The following is an 18,107-nucleotide window of genomic DNA, read 5'->3' as shown; positions in this document are numbered from 1 at the left end:
CTTTAGCTACTATAGGAAGCACAACAGCAGCTGCTACGACAACCACTACAGATTCTACGACATCTACAACAAGCCCAACAGTACCCACTACGGCAACACCTTCAGCTCCTACAACGACAATAATTGTAGATCATGCGACAACTACAACTGCAGCAGCTATAACAACAACAACTGAAGCTGCTTCCACAACCACTACTGCAGCCCCTACTTCAACCACAACTGAAGCTTCTTCTACAACAACTATAGCACATACGGCAACCACAACAACTGTACCTACGACAACTGCAGCTCCTACTACAACCACTGTAGCTCCTACGGCCAATACAACTGCAGCAGCTCCTACAACAACAACTGAAGCTGCTTCCACAAGCACTACTGTAGCCCCAACTGCAACCACAACTGAAGCTTCTTCTACAACAACCACAACAACATCCCCTTCGAAACCTGCAGCTCCAACAACAACTGTAGGTCCTACAACGCCAATCACAACTGTAGATACAACTACCATTTTAACTCCTATGACAACCACAACCACAGCTCCAACCTCAACAACTGTAGCTGCTTCCACAACCACTACTGCATTCCCTACTACAACCACAACGGAAGCTTCATCCACAACCACTACTGCAGCCCTTACTACAACCACAACGGAAGCTTCTTCTACAACAACTGTAGCACCTACGACAACCACAACATCCCCTTCGACAACTGCAGCTCCTACAACAACAACTGTAGCTCCTACAACTCCAATCAAAACTACAGCTTCTACTACGACAATAATTGCAGAACCTGCGACCACCACAACTGATCTAGCTACTACGACAACCACAACAGCAGCTCCTACGACAACAACCGAAACACCTACGACAACCACAACAACATCCCCTTCGACAACAGCAGCTCCTACTACAACAAATGCAGCTCCTACAACACCAATCACAACTGCAGGTCCAACTACCATTGTTACTCCTACAGCAACCACAACTGTACCCCCCACAGCAACCACAACAGCAGCTAGTACAACAACTGGAGCTCCAACAACCACTACAACTGCAACAGCTCCAACAACACCAACTGTAGCTGCTTCCACAAGCACTACTGCAGCCCCTACAGCAACAACAACTGCAGCTCCTACTACAACCACTTTAGCTCCTACGGCCACCACCACAGCTCCTACAACAACAAATAAAGCTGCTTCCACAACAACTACTGTAGCCCCTACTGCAACAACAACTGAAGCTTCTTCAACAACAACAATAGCACCAACGACAACCACAACAACATCACCTTCGACAACTGCAGCTCCTACAACAACCACAACAGAAGCTAGTACAACAACTGTAGCTCCAACGACCACTACAACTGCAGCAGCTGCTACAGAAATCACAACTGTAGCTCCTACGACCACCGAAATTGCAGCTTCTACCACAACAACAGAAGCTCCTAAGACCACTACAACTACAGCAGCTCCTACAACAACTGTAGCTGCTTCCACAACCACTACTGTAGCCCCTATGGCAACAACAACTGCAGCTCCAACAACAACTTTAGCTACTATAGCAAGCACAACAGCAGCTGCTACGACAACCACTACAGATTCTACGACATCTACAACAAGCCCAACAGTACCCACTACGGCAACACCTTCAGCTCCTACAACGACAATAATTGTAGATCATGCGACAACTACAACTGCAGCAGCTATAACAACAACAACTGAAGCTGCTTCCACAACCACTACTGCAGTCCCTACTTCAACCAGAACTGAAGCTTCTTCTACAACATCTAAAGCACCTTTCACAACTGCAGCTCCTACTATAACAACTGTAGCACCTACAACGCCAATCACAACTGCAGGTCCTACTACCATTTTAACTCCTAAAGCATCCACAACAGCAGCTATTACAACAACTGTAGCCGCTACGACCACTACAACTGCAGCAGCTCCAACAACAACAACTGAAGCTGCTCCCACAACCACTACAGCAGCCCCTAGTGCAACCCCTACTGCAACCACAACTGAAGCTTCTTCAACAACAACTATAGCACCTACGACAACCACAACAACATCACCTTCGACAACTGCAGCTCCTACTAAAACAACTGTAGCTCCTACAACGCCGATCACAATTGCAGGACCTTCTACCATTTTAACTCCAGTAAGTACAACAACTGGAGCTCCAAAAACATCTACAACTGCTGAAGCTCCAACAACACCAACTGTAGCTGCTTCCACAACCACTACTGCAGCCCCTACTGCAACCACAACTGAAGCTTCTTCAACAACAACTATAGCACCAACGACAACCACATCACCTTCGACAACTGCAGCTCCTACTACAACCACTTTAGCTCCTACGGCCACTACAACAGCTCCTACAACAACAAATACAGTTGCTTCCACAACAACTACTGCAGCCCCTACTGCAACAACAACTGAAGCTTCTTCAACAACAACAATAGCACCAACGACAACCACAACAACATCACCTTCGACAACTGCAGCTCCTACAACAACCACAACAGAAGCTAGTACAACAACTGTAGCTCCAACGACCACTACAACTGCAGAAGCTCCAACAACACAAGCTGTAGCTGCTTCCACAACCACCACAGCAGCCCCTACTGCAACCAGAACAGAAGATCCTTCTACAATAACTACAAAAACATCCCCTACGACAACTGTAGCTCCTACTACAACCACTGTAGCTTCTACAGACACTACAACTGCAGCAGCTCCTACAACAACAACTGAAGCTGCTCCCACAACCACTACTGAAGCCCCTACTGCAACAACAACGGAAGCTTCTTCTACAACAACTATAGCACATACGGCAACCACAACAACTGTACCTATGACAACTGCAGCTCCTACTACAACCACTGTAGCTCCTACGGCCAATACAACTGCAGCAGCTCCTACAACAACAACTGAAGCTGCTTCCACAAGCACTACTGTAGCCCCAACTGCAACCACAACTGAAGCTTCTTCTACAACAACCACAACAACATCCCCTTCGACAACTGCAGCTCCGACAACAACTGTAGGTCCTACAACGCCAATCACAACTGTAGATACAACTACCATTTTAACTCCTATGACAACCACAACCACAGCTCCAACCTCAACAACTGTAGCTGCTTCCACAACCACTACTGCATTCCCTACCACAACGGAAGCTTCATCCACAACCACTACTGCAGCCCTTACTACAACCACAACGGAAGCTTCTTCTACAACAACTATAGCACCTACGACAACCACAAAAACATCCCCTTCGACAACTGCAGCTCCTACAACAACAACTGTAGCTCCTACAACTCCAATCAAAACTACAGCTTCTACTACGACAATAATTGCAGAACCTGCGACCACCACAACTGATCTAGCTACTACGACAACCACAACAGCAGCTCCTACAACAACAACCGAAACACCTACGACAACCACAACAACATCCCCTTCGACAACTGCAGCTCCTACTACAACAAATGCAGCTCCTACAACACCAATCACAACTGCAGGTCCAACTACCATTGTTACTCCTACAGCAACCACAACTGTACACCCCACAGCAACCACAACAGCAGCTAGTACAACAACTGGAGCTCCAACAACCACTACAACTGCAACAGCTCCAACAACACCAACTGTAGCTGCTTCCACAAGCACTACTGCAGCCCCTACAGCAACAACAACTGCAGCTCCTACTACAACCACTTTAGCTCCTACGGCCACCACCACAGCTCCTACAACAACAAATAAAGCTGCTTCCACAACAACTACTGCAGCCCCTACTGCAACAACAACTGAAGCTTCTTCAACAACAACAATAGCACCAACGACAACCACAACAACATCACCTTCGACAACTGCAGCTCCTACAACAACCACAACAGAAGCTAGTACAACAACTGTAGCTCCAACGACCACTACAACTGCAGCAGCTGCTACAGAAATCACAACTGTAGCTCCTACGACCACCGAAATTGCAGCTTCTACCACAACAACAGAAGCTCCTAAGACCACTACAACTACAGCAGCTCCTACAACAACTGTAGCTGCTTCCACAACCACTACTGTAGCCCCTATGGCAACAACAACTGCAGCTCCAACAACAACTTTAGCTACTATAGCAAGCACAACAGCAGCTGCTACGACAACCACTACAGATTCCACGACATCTACAACAAGCCCAACAGTACCCACTACGGCAACACCTTCAGCTCCTACAACGACAATAATTGTAGATCATGCGACAAGTACAACTGCAGCAGCTATAACAACAACAACTGAAGCTGCTTCCACAACCACTACTGCAGCCCCTACTTCAACCACAACTGAAGCTTCTTCTACAACAACTAAAGCACCTTTCACAACTGCAGCTCCTACTATAACAACTGTAGCTCCTACAACGCCAATCACAACTGCAGGTCCTACTACCATTTTAACTCCTAAAGCATCCACAACTGCAGCTAGTACAACAACTGTAGCCGCTACGACTACTACAACTGCAGCAGCTCCAACAACAACAACTGAAGCTGCTCCCACAACCACTACAGCAGCCCCTAGTGCAATCCCTACTGCAACCACAACTGAAGCTTCTTCAACAACAACTATAGCACCTACGACAACCACAACAACATCACCTTCGACAACTGCAGCTCCTACTAAAACAACTGTAGCTCCTACAACGCCGATCACAATTGCAGGACCTTCTACCATTTTAACTCCAGTAAGTACAACAACTGGAGCTCCAAAAACATCTACAACTGCTGAAGCTCCAACAACACCAACTGTAGCTGCTTCCACAACCACTACTGCAGCCCCTACTGCAACCACAACTGAAGCTTCTTCAACAACAACTATAGCACCAACGACAACCACAACAACATCACCTTCGACAACTGCAGCTCCTACTACAACCACTTTAGCTCCTACGGCCACTACAACAGCTCCTACAACAACAAATACAGTTGCTTCCACAACAACTACTGCAGCCCCTACTGCAACAACAACTGAAGCTTCTTCAACAACAACAATAGCACCAACGACAACCACAACAACATCACCTTTGACAACTGCAGCTCCTACAACAACCACAACAGAAGCTAGTACAACAACTGTAGCTCCAACGACCACTACAACTGCAGAAGCTCCAACAACACAAGCTGTAGCTGCTTCCACAACCACCACAGCAGCCCCTACTGCAACCAGAACAGAAGATCCTTCTACAATAACTACAAAAACATCCCCTACGACAACTGTAGCTCCTACTACAACCACTGTAGCTTCTACAGACACTACAACTGCAGCAGCTCCTACAACAACAACTGAAGCTGCTCCCACAACCACTACTGAAGCCCCTACTGCAACAACAACTGAAGCTTCTTCTACAACAACTATAGCACATACGGCAACCACAACAACTGTACCAACGACAACTGCAGCTCCTACTACAACCACTGTAGCTCCTACGGCCAATACAACTGCAGCAGCTCCTACAACAACAACTGAAGCTGCTTCCACAAGCACTACTGTAGCCCCAACTGCAACCACAACTGAAGCTTCTTCTACAACAACCACAACAACATCCCCTTCGACAACTGCAGCTCCGACAACAACAACTGTAGGTCCTACAACGCCAATCACAACTGTAGATACAACTACCATTTTAACTCCTATGACAACCACAACCACAGCTCCGACCTCAACAACTGTAGCTGCTTCCACAACCACTACTGCATTCCCTACCACAACGGAAGCTTCATCCACAACCACTACTGCAGCCCTTACTACAACCACAACGGAAGCTTCTTCTACAACAACTATAGCACCTACGACAACCACAAGAACATCCCCTTCGACAACTGCAGCTCCTACAACAACAACTGTAGCTCCTACAACTCCAATCAAAACTACAGCTTCTACTACGACAATAATTGCAGAACCTGCGACCACCACAACTGATCTAGCTACTACGACAACCACAACAGGAGCTCCTACAACAACAAATGCAGCTCCAACAACACCAATCACAACTGCAGGTCCAACTACCATTGTTACTCCTACAGCAACCACAACTGTACCCCCCACAGCAACCACAACAGCAGCTAGTACAACAACTGGAGCTCCAACAACCACTACAACTGCAACAGCTCCAACAACACCAACTGTAGCTGCTTCCACAAGCACTACTGCAGCCCCTACAGCAACAACAACTGCAGCTCCTACTACAACCACTTTAGCTCCTACGGCCACCACCACAGCTCCTACAACAACAAATAAAGCTGCTTCCACAACAACTACTGCAGCCCCTACTGCAACAACAACTGAAGCTTCTTCAACAACAACAATAGCACCAACGACAACCACAACAACATCACCTTCGACATTTGCAGCTCCTACAACAACCACAACAGAAGCTAGTACAACAACTGTAGCTCCAACGACCACTACAACTGCAGCAGCTGCTACAGAAATCACAACTGTAGCTCCTACGACCACCGAAATTGCAGCTTCTACCACAACAACAGAAGCTCCTAAGACCACTACAACTACAGCAGCTCCTACAACAACTGTAGCTGCTTCCACAACCACTACTGTAGCCCCTATGGCAACAACAACTGCAGCTCCAACAACAACTTTAGCTACTATAGCAAGCACAACAGCAGCTGCTACGACAACCACTACAGATTCCACGACATCTACAACAAGCCCAACAGTACCCACTACGGCAACACCTTCAGCTCCTACAACGACAATAATTGTAGATCATGCGACAAGTACAACTGCAGCAGCTATAACAACAACAACTGAAGCTGCTTCCACAACCACTACTGCAGCCCCTACTTCAACCACAACTGAAGCTTCTTCTACAACAACTAAAGCACCTTTCACAACTGCAGCTCCTACTATAACAACTGTAGCTCCTACAACGCCAATCACAACTGCAGGTCCTACTACCATTTTAACTCCTAAAGCATCCACAACTGCAGCTAGTACAACAACTGTAGCCGCTACGACTACTACAACTGCAGCAGCTCCAACAACAACAACTGAAGCTGCTCCCACAACCACTACAGCAGCCCCTAGTGCAATCCCTACTGCAACCACAACTGAAGCTTCTTCAACAACAACTATAGCACCTACGACAACCACAACAACATCACCTTCGACAACTGCAGCTCCTACTAAAACAACTGTAGCTCCTATAACGCCGATCACAATTGCAGGACCTTCTACCATTTTAACTCCAGTAAGTACAACAACTGGAGCTCCAAAAACATCTACAACTGCTGAAGCTCCAACAACACCAACTGTAGCTGCTTCCACAACCACTACTGCAGCCCCTACTGCAACCACAACTGAAGCTTCTTCAACAACTATAGCACCAACGACAACCACAACAACATCACCTTCGACAACTGCAGCACCTACTACAACCACTTTAGCTCCTACGGCCACTACAACAGCTCCTACAACAACAAATACAGTTGCTTCCACAACAACTACTGCAGCCCCTACTGCAACAACAACTGAAGCTTCTTCAACAACAACAATAGCACCAACGACAACCACAACAACATCACCTTCGACAACTGCAGCTCCTACAACAACCACAACAGAAGCTAGTACAACAACTGTAGCTCCAACGACCACTACAACTGCAGCAGCTGCTACAGAAATCACAACTGTAGCTCCTACGACCACCGAAATTGCAGCTTCTACCACAACAACAGAAGCTCCTAAGACCACTACAACTACAGCAGCTCCTACAACAACTGTAGCTGCTTCCACAACCACTACTGTAGCCCCTATGGCAACAACAACTGCAGCTCCAACAACAACTTTAGCTACTATAGCAAGCACAACAGCAGCTGCTACGACAACCACTACAGATTCCACGACATCTACAACAAGCCCAACAGTACCCACTACGGCAACACCTTCAGCTCCTACAACGACAATAATTGTAGATCATGCGACAAGTACAACTGCAGCAGCTATAACAACAACAACTGAAGCTGCTTCCACAACCACTACTGCAGCCCCTACTTCAACCACAACTGAAGCTTCTTCTACAACAACTAAAGCACCTTTCACAACTGCAGCTCCTACTATAACAACTGTAGCTCCTACAACGCCAATCACAACTGCAGGTCCTACTACCATTTTAACTCCTAAAGCATCCACAACTGCAGCTAGTACAACAACTGTAGCCGCTACGACTACTACAACTGCAGCAGCTCCAACAACAACAACTGAAGCTGCTCCCACAACCACTACAGCAGCCCCTAGTGCAATCCCTACTGCAACCACAACTGAAGCTTCTTCAACAACAACTATAGCACCTACGACAACCACAACAACATCACCTTCGACAACTGCAGCTCCTACTAAAACAACTGTAGCTCCTATAACGCCGATCACAATTGCAGGACCTTCTACCATTTTAACTCCAGTAAGTACAACAACTGGAGCTCCAAAAACATCTACAACTGCTGAAGCTCCAACAACACCAACTGTAGCTGCTTCCACAACCACTACTGCAGCCCCTACTGCAACCACAACTGAAGCTTCTTCAACAACTATAGCACCAACGACAACCACATCACCTTCGACAACTGCAGCACCTACTACAACCACTTTAGCTCCTACGGCCACTACAACAGCTCCTACAACAACAAATACAGTTGCTTCCACAACAACTACTGCAGCCCCTACTGCAACAACAACTGAAGCTTCTTCAACAACAACAATAGCACCAACGACAACCACAACAACATCACCTTCGACAACTGCAGCTCCTACAACAACCACAACAGAAGCTAGTACAACAACTGTAGCTCCAACGACCACTACAACTGCAGAAGCTCCAACAACACAAGCTGTAGCTGCTTCCACAACCACCACAGCAGCCCCTACTGCAACCAGAACAGAAGATCCTTCTACAATAACTACAAAAACATCCCCTACGACAACTGTAGCTCCTACTACAACCACTGTAGCTTCTACAGACACTACAACTGCAGCAGCTCCTACAACAACAACTGAAGCTGCTCCCACAACCACTACTGAAGCCCCTACTGCAACAACAACGGAAGCTTCTTCTACAACAACTATAGCACATACGGCAACCACAACAACTGTACCTATGACAACTGCAGCTCCTACTACAACCACTGTAGCTCCTACGGCCAATACAACTGCAGCAGCTCCTACAACAACAACTGAAGCTGCTTCCACAAGCACTACTGTAGCCCCAACTGCAACCACAACTGAAGCTTCTTCTACAACAACCACAACAACATCCCCTTCGACAACTGCAGCTCCGACAACAACAACTGTAGGTCCTACAACGCCAATCACAACTGTAGATACAACTACCATTTTAACTCCTATGACAACCACAACCACAGCTCCGACCTCAACAACTGTAGCTGCTTCCACAACCACTACTGCATTCCCTACTACAACCACAACGGAAGCTTCATCCACAACCACTACTGCAGCCCTTACTACAACCACAACGGAAGCTTCTTCTACAACAACTATAGCACCTACGACAACCACAACAACATCCCCTTCGACAACTGCAGCTCCTATAACAACAACTGTAGCTCCTACAACTCCAATCAAAACTACAGCTTCTACTACGACAATAATTGCAGAACCTGCGACCACCACAACTGATCTAGCTACTACGACAACCACAACAGCAGCTCCTACAACAACAACCGAAACACCTACGACAACCACAACAACATCCCCTTCGACAACTGCAGCTCCTACTACAACAAATGCAGCTCCTACAACACCAATCACAACTGCAGGTCCAACTACCATTGTTACTCCTACAGCAACCACAACTGTACCCCCCACAGCAACCACAACAGCAACTAGTACAACAACTGGAGCTCCAACAACCACTACAACTGCAACAGCTCCAACAACACCAACTGTAGCTGCTTCCACAAGCACTACTGCAGCCCCTACAGCAACAACAACTGAAGCTTCTTCAACAACAACAATAGCACCAACGACAACCACAACAACATCACCTTCGACAACTGCAGCTCCTACAACAACCACAACAGAAGCTAGTACAACAACTGTAGCTCCAACGACCACTACAACTGCAGCAGCTGCTACAGAAATCACAACTGTAGCTCCTACGACCACCGAAATTGCAGCTTCTACCACAACAACAGAAGCTCCTAAGACCACTACAACTACAGCAGCTCCTACAACAACTGTAGCTGCTTCCACAACCACTACTGTAGCCCCTATGGCAACAACAACTGCAGCTCCAACAACAACTTTAGCTACTATAGCAAGCACAACAGCAGCTGCTACGACAACCACTACAGATTCTACGACATCTACAACAAGCCCAACAGTACCCACTACGGCAACACCTTCAGCTCCTACAACGACAATAATTGTAGATCATGCGACAACTACAACTGCAGCAGCTATAACAACAACAACTGAAGCTGCTTCCACAACCACTACTGCAGTCCCTACTTCAACCAGAACTGAAGCTTCTTCTACAACAACTAAAGCACCTTTCACAACTGCAGCTCCTACTATAATAACTGTAGCACCTACAACGACAATCACAACTGCAGGTCCTACTACCATTTTAACTCCTAAAGCATCCACAACAGCAGCTAGTACAACAACTGTAGCCGCTACGACCACTACAACTGCAGCAGCTCCAACAACAACAACTGAAGCTGCTCCCACAACCACTACAGCAGCCCCTAGTGCAACCCCTACTGCAACCACAACTGAAGCTTCTTCAACAACAACTATAGCACCTACGACAACCACAACAACATCACCTTCGACAACTGCAGCTCCTACTAAAACAACTGTAGCTCCTACAACGCCGATCACAATTGCAGGACCTTCTACCATTTTAACTCCAGCAAGTTCAAGAACTGGAGCTCCAAAAACATCTACAACTGCTGAAGCTCCAACAACACCAACTGTAGCTGCTTCCACAACCACTACTGCAGCCCCTACTGCAACCACAACTGAAGCTTCTTCAACAACAACTATAGCACCAACGACAACCACAACAACATCACCTTCGACAACTGCAGCACCTACTACAACCACTTTAGCTCCTACGGCCACTACAACAGCTCCTACAACAACAAATACAGTTGCTTCCACAACAACTACTGCAGCCCCTACTGCAACAACAACTGAAGCTTCTTCAACAACAACAATAGCACCAACGACAACCACAACAACATCACCTTCGACAACTGCAGCTCCTACAACAACCACAACAGAAGCTAGTACAACAACTGTAGCTCCAACGACCACTACAACTGCAGAAGCTCCAACAGCACAAGCTGTAGCTGCTTCCACAACCACCACAGCAGCCCCTACTGCAACCAGAACAGAAGATCCTTCTACAATAACTACAAAAACATCCCCTACGACAACTGTAGCTCCTACTACAACCACTGTAGCTTCTACAGACACTACAACTGCAGCAGCTCCTACAACAACAACTGAAGCTGCTCCCACAACCACTACTGAAGCCCCTACTGCAACAACAACGGAAGTTTCTTCTACAACAACTATAGCACATACGGCAACCACAACAACTGTACCTACGACAACTGCAGCTCCTACTACAACCACTGTAGCTCCTACGGCCAATACAACTGCAGCAGCTCCTACAACAACAACTGAAGCTGCTTCCACAAGCACTACTGTAGCCCCAACTGCAACCACAACTGAAGCTTCTTCTACAACAACCACAACAACATCCCCTTCGACAACTGCAGCTCCGACAACAACAACTGTAGGTCCTACAACGCCAATCACAACTGTAGATACAACTACCATTTTAACTCCTATGACAACCACAACCACAGCTCCGACCTCAACAACTGTAGCTGCTTCCACAACCACTACTGCATTCCCTACCACAACGGAAGCTTCTTCTACAACAACTATAGCACCTACGACAACCACAACAACATCCCCTTTGACAACTGCAGCTCCTACAACAACAACTGTAGCTCCTACAACTCCAATCAAAACTACAGCTTCTACTACGACAATAATTGCAGAACCTGCGAGCACCACAACTGATCTAGCTACTACGACAACCACAACAGCAGCTCCTACAACAACAACCGAAACACCTACGACAACCACAACATCCCCTTCGACAACTGCAGCTCCTACTACAACAAATGCAGCTCCTACAACACCAATCACAACTGCAGGTCCAACTACCATTGTTATTCCTACAGCAACCACAACTGTACCCCCCACAGCAACCACAACAGCAGCTAGTACAACAGCTGGAGCTCCAACAACCACTACAACTGCAACAGCTCCAACAACACCAACTGTAGCTGCTTCCACAAGCACTACTGCAGCCCCTACAGCAACAACAACTGCAGCTCCTACTACAACCACTTTAGCTCCTACGGCCACCACCACAGCTCCTACAACAACTACTACTGCAGCCCCTACTGCAACAACAACTGAAGCTTCTTCAACAACAACAATAGCACCAACGACAACCACAACAACATCACCTTCGACAACTGCAGCTCCTACAACAACCACAACAGAAGCTAGTACAACAACTGTAGCTCCAACGACCACTACAACTGCAGCAGCTGCTACAGAAATCACAACTGTAGCTCCTACGACCACCGAAATTGCAGCTTCTACCACAACAACAGAAGCTCCTAAGACCACTACAACTACAGCAGCTCCTACAACAACTGTAGCTGCTTCCACAACCACTACTGTAGCCCCTATGGCAACAACAACTGCAGCTCCAACAACAACTTTAGCTACTATGGCAAGCACAACAGCAGCTGCTACGACAACCACTACAGATTCCACGACATCTACAACAAGCCCAACAGTACCCACTACGGCAACACCTTCAGCTCCTACAACGACAATAATTGTAGATCATGCGACAAGTACAACTGCAGCAGCTATAACAACAACAACTGAAGCTGCTTCCACAACCACTACTGCAGCCCCTACTTCAACCACAACTGAAGCTTCTTCTACAACAACTAAAGCACCTTTCACAACTGCAGCTCCTACTATAACAACTGTAGCTCCTACAACGCCAATCACAACTGCAGGTCCTACTACCATTTTAACTCCTAAAGCATCCACAACAGCAGCTAGTTCAACAACTGTAGCCGCTACGACCACTACAACTGCAGCAGCTCCAACAACAACAACTGAAGCTGCTCCCACAACCACTACAGCAGCCCCTAGTGCAATCCCTACTGCAACCACAACTGAAGCTTCTTCAACAACAACTATAGCACCTACGACAACCACAACAACATCACCTTCGACAACTGCAGCTCCTACTAAAACAACTGTAGCTCTTACAACGCCGATCACAATTGCAGGACCTTCTACCATTTTAACTCCAGTAAGTACAACAACTGGAGCTCCAAAAACATCTACAACTGCTGAAGCTCCAACAACACCAACTGTAGCTGCTTCCACAACCACTACTGCAGCCCCTACTGCAACCACAACTGAAGCTTCTTCAACAACAACTATAGCACCAACGACAACCACAACAACATCACCTTCGACAACTGCAGCACCTACAACAACCACAACAGAAGCTAGTACAACAACTGTAGCTCCAACGACCACTACAACTGCAGAAGCTCCAACAACACAAGCTGTAGCTGCTTCCACAACCACCACAGCAGCCCCTACTGCAACCAGAACAGAAGATCCTTCTACAATAACTACAAAAACATCCCCTACGACAACTGTAGCTCCTACTACAACCACTGTAGCTTCTACAGACACTACAACTGCAGCAGCTCCTACAACAACAACTGAAGCTGCTCCCACAACCACTACTGAAGCCCCTACTGCAACAACAACTGAAGCTTCTTCTACAACAACTATAGCACATACGGCAACCACAACAACTGTACCAACGACAACTGCAGCTCCTACTACAACCACTGTAGCTCCTACGGCCAATACAACTGCAGCAGCTCCTACAACAACAACTGAAGCTGCTTCCACAAGCACTACTGTAGCCCCAACTGCAACCACAACTGAAGCTTCTTCTACAACAACCACAACAACATCCCCTTCGACAACTGCAGCTCCGACAACAACAACTGTAGGTCCTACAACGCCAATCACAACTGTAGATACAACTACCATTTTAACTCCTATGACAACCACAACCACAGCTCCGACCTCAACAACTGTAGCTGCTTCCACAACCACTACTGCATTCCCTACCACAACGGAAGCTTCATCCACAACCACTACTGCAGCCCTTACTACAACCACAACGGAAGCTTCTTCTACAACAACTATAGCACCTACGACAACCACAAGAACATCCCCTTCGACAACTGCAGCTCCTACAACAACAACTGTAGCTCCTACAACTCCAATCAAAACTACAGCTTCTACTACGACAATAATTGCAGAACCTGCGACCACCACAACTGATCTAGCTACTACGACAACCACAACAGGAGCTCCTACAACAACAAATGCAGCTCCAACAACACCAATCACAACTGCAGGTCCAACTACCATTGTTACTCCTACAGCAACCACAACTGTACCCCCCACAGCAACCACAACAGCAGCTAGTACAACAACTGGAGCTCCAACAACCACTACAACTGCAACAGCTCCAACAACACCAACTGTAGCTGCTTCCACAAGCACTACTGCAGCCCCTACAGCAACAACAACTGCAGCTCCTACTACAACCACTTTAGCTCCTACGGCCACCACCACAGCTCCTACAACAACAAATAAAGCTGCTTCCACAACAACTACTGCAGCCCCTACTGCAACAACAACTGAAGCTTCTTCAACAACAACAATAGCACCAACGACAACCACAACAACATCACCTTCGACATTTGCAGCTCCTACAACAACCACAACAGAAGCTAGTACAACAACTGTAGCTCCAACGACCACTACAACTGCAGCAGCTGCTACAGAAATCACAACTGTAGCTCCTACGACCACCGAAATTGCAGCTTCTACCACAACAACAGAAGCTCCTAAGACCACTACAACTACAGCAGCTCCTACAACAACTGTAGCTGCTTCCACAACCACTACTGTAGCCCCTATGGCAACAACAACTGCAGCTCCAACAACAACTTTAGCTACTATAGCAAGCACAACAGCAGCTGCTACGACAACCACTACAGATTCCACGACATCTACAACAAGCCCAACAGTACCCACTACGGCAACACCTTCAGCTCCTACAACGACAATAATTGTAGATCATGCGACAAGTACAACTGCAGCAGCTATAACAACAACAACTGAAGCTGCTTCCACAACCACTACTGCAGCCCCTACTTCAACCACAACTGAAGCTTCTTCTACAACAACTAAAGCACCTTTCACAACTGCAGCTCCTACTATAACAACTGTAGCTCCTACAACGCCAATCACAACTGCAGGTCCTACTACCATTTTAACTCCTAAAGCATCCACAACTGCAGCTAGTACAACAACTGTAGCCGCTACGACTACTACAACTGCAGCAGCTCCAACAACAACAACTGAAGCTGCTCCCACAACCACTACAGCAGCCCCTAGTGCAATCCCTACTGCAACCACAACTGAAGCTTCTTCAACAACAACTATAGCACCTACGACAACCACAACAACATCACCTTCGACAACTGCAGCTCCTACTAAAACAACTGTAGCTCCTATAACGCCGATCACAATTGCAGGACCTTCTACCATTTTAACTCCAGTAAGTACAACAACTGGAGCTCCAAAAACATCTACAACTGCTGAAGCTCCAACAACACCAACTGTAGCTGCTTCCACAACCACTACTGCAGCCCCTACTGCAACCACAACTGAAGCTTCTTCAACAACTATAGCACCAACGACAACCACAACAACATCACCTTCGACAACTGCAGCACCTACTACAACCACTTTAGCTCCTACGGCCACTACAACAGCTCCTACAACAACAAATACAGTTGCTTCCACAACAACTACTGCAGCCCCTACTGCAACAACAACTGAAGCTTCTTCAACAACAACAATAGCACCAACGACAACCACAACAACATCACCTTCGACAACTGCAGCTCCTACAACAACCACAACAGAAGCTAGTACAACAACTGTAGCTCCAACGACCACTACAACTGCAGCAGCTGCTACAGAAATCACAACTGTAGCTCCTACGACCACCGAAATTGCAGCTTCTACCACAACAACAGAAGCTCCTAAGACCACTACAACTACAGCAGCTCCTACAACAACTGTAGCTGCTTCCACAACCACTACTGTAGCCCCTATGGCAACAACAACTGCAGCTCCAACAACAACTTTAGCTACTATAGCAAGCACAACAGCAGCTGCTACGACAACCACTACAGATTCCACGACATCTACAACAAGCCCAACAGTACCCACTACGGCAACACCTTCAGCTCCTACAACGACAATAATTGTAGATCATGCGACAAGTACAACTGCAGCAGCTATAACAACAACAACTGAAGCTGCTTCCACAACCACTACTGCAGCCCCTACTTCAACCACAACTGAAGCTTCTTCTACAACAACTAAAGCACCTTTCACAACTGCAGCTCCTACTATAACAACTGTAGCTCCTACAACGCCAATCACAACTGCAGGTCCTACTACCATTTTAACTCCTAAAGCATCCACAACTGCAGCTAGTACAACAACTGTAGCCGCTACGACTACTACAACTGCAGCAGCTCCAACAACAACAACTGAAGCTGCTCCCACAACCACTACAGCAGCCCCTAGTGCAATCCCTACTGCAACCACAACTGAAGCTTCTTCAACAACAACTATAGCACCTACGACAACCACAACAACATCACCTTCGACAACTGCAGCTCCTACTAAAACAACTGTAGCTCCTATAACGCCGATCACAATTGCAGGACCTTCTACCATTTTAACTCCAGTAAGTACAACAACTGGAGCTCCAAAAACATCTACAACTGCTGAAGCTCCAACAACACCAACTGTAGCTGCTTCCACAACCACTACTGCAGCCCCTACTGCAACCACAACTGAAGCTTCTTCAACAACTATAGCACCAACGACAACCACATCACCTTCGACAACTGCAGCACCTACTACAACCACTTTAGCTCCTACGGCCACTACAACAGCTCCTACAACAACAAATACAGTTGCTTCCACAACAACTACTGCAGCCCCTACTGCAACAACAACTGAAGCTTCTTCAACAACAACAATAGCACCAACGACAACCACAACAACATCACCTTCGACAACTGCAGCTCCTACAACAACCACAACAGAAGCTAGTACAACAACTGTAGCTCCAACGACCACTACAACTGCAGAAGCTCCAGCAACACAAGCTGTAGCTGCTTCCACAACCACCACAGCAGCCCCTACTGCAACCAGAACAGAAGATCCTTCTACAATAACTACAAAAACATCCCCTACGACAACTGTAGCTCCTACTACAACCACTGTAGCTTCTACAGACACTACAACTGCAGCAGCTCCTACAACAACAACTGAAGCTGCTCCCACAACCACTACTGAAGCCCCTACTGCAACAACAACGGAAGCTTCTTCTACAACAACTATAGCACATACGGCAACCACAACAACTGTACCTATGACAACTGCAGCTCCTACTACAACCACTGTAGCTCCTACGGCCAATACAACTGCAGCAGCTCCTACAACAACAACTGAAGCTGCTTCCACAAGCACTACTGTAGCCCCAACTGCAACCACAACTGAAGCTTCTTCTACAACAACCACAACAACATCCCCTTCGACAACTGCAGCTCCGACAACAACAACTGTAGGTCCTACAACGCCAATCACAACTGTAGATACAACTACCATTTTAACTCCTATGACAACCACAACCACAGCTCCGACCTCAACAACTGTAGCTGCTTCCACAACCACTACTGCATTCCCTACTACAACCACAACGGAAGCTTCATCCACAACCACTACTGCAGCCCTTACTACAACCACAACGGAAGCTTCTTCTACAACAACTATAGCACCT

Source organism: Salmo salar, chromosome 27 (genome assembly GCF_965601325.2).
Source record: "Salmo salar chromosome 27, fSalSal1, whole genome shotgun sequence".
NCBI lineage: Eukaryota > Metazoa > Chordata > Actinopteri > Salmoniformes > Salmonidae > Salmo > Salmo salar.
The sequence above is the reverse complement of the archived record's forward strand: the minus strand, read 5'-3'. Positions refer to the sequence as shown.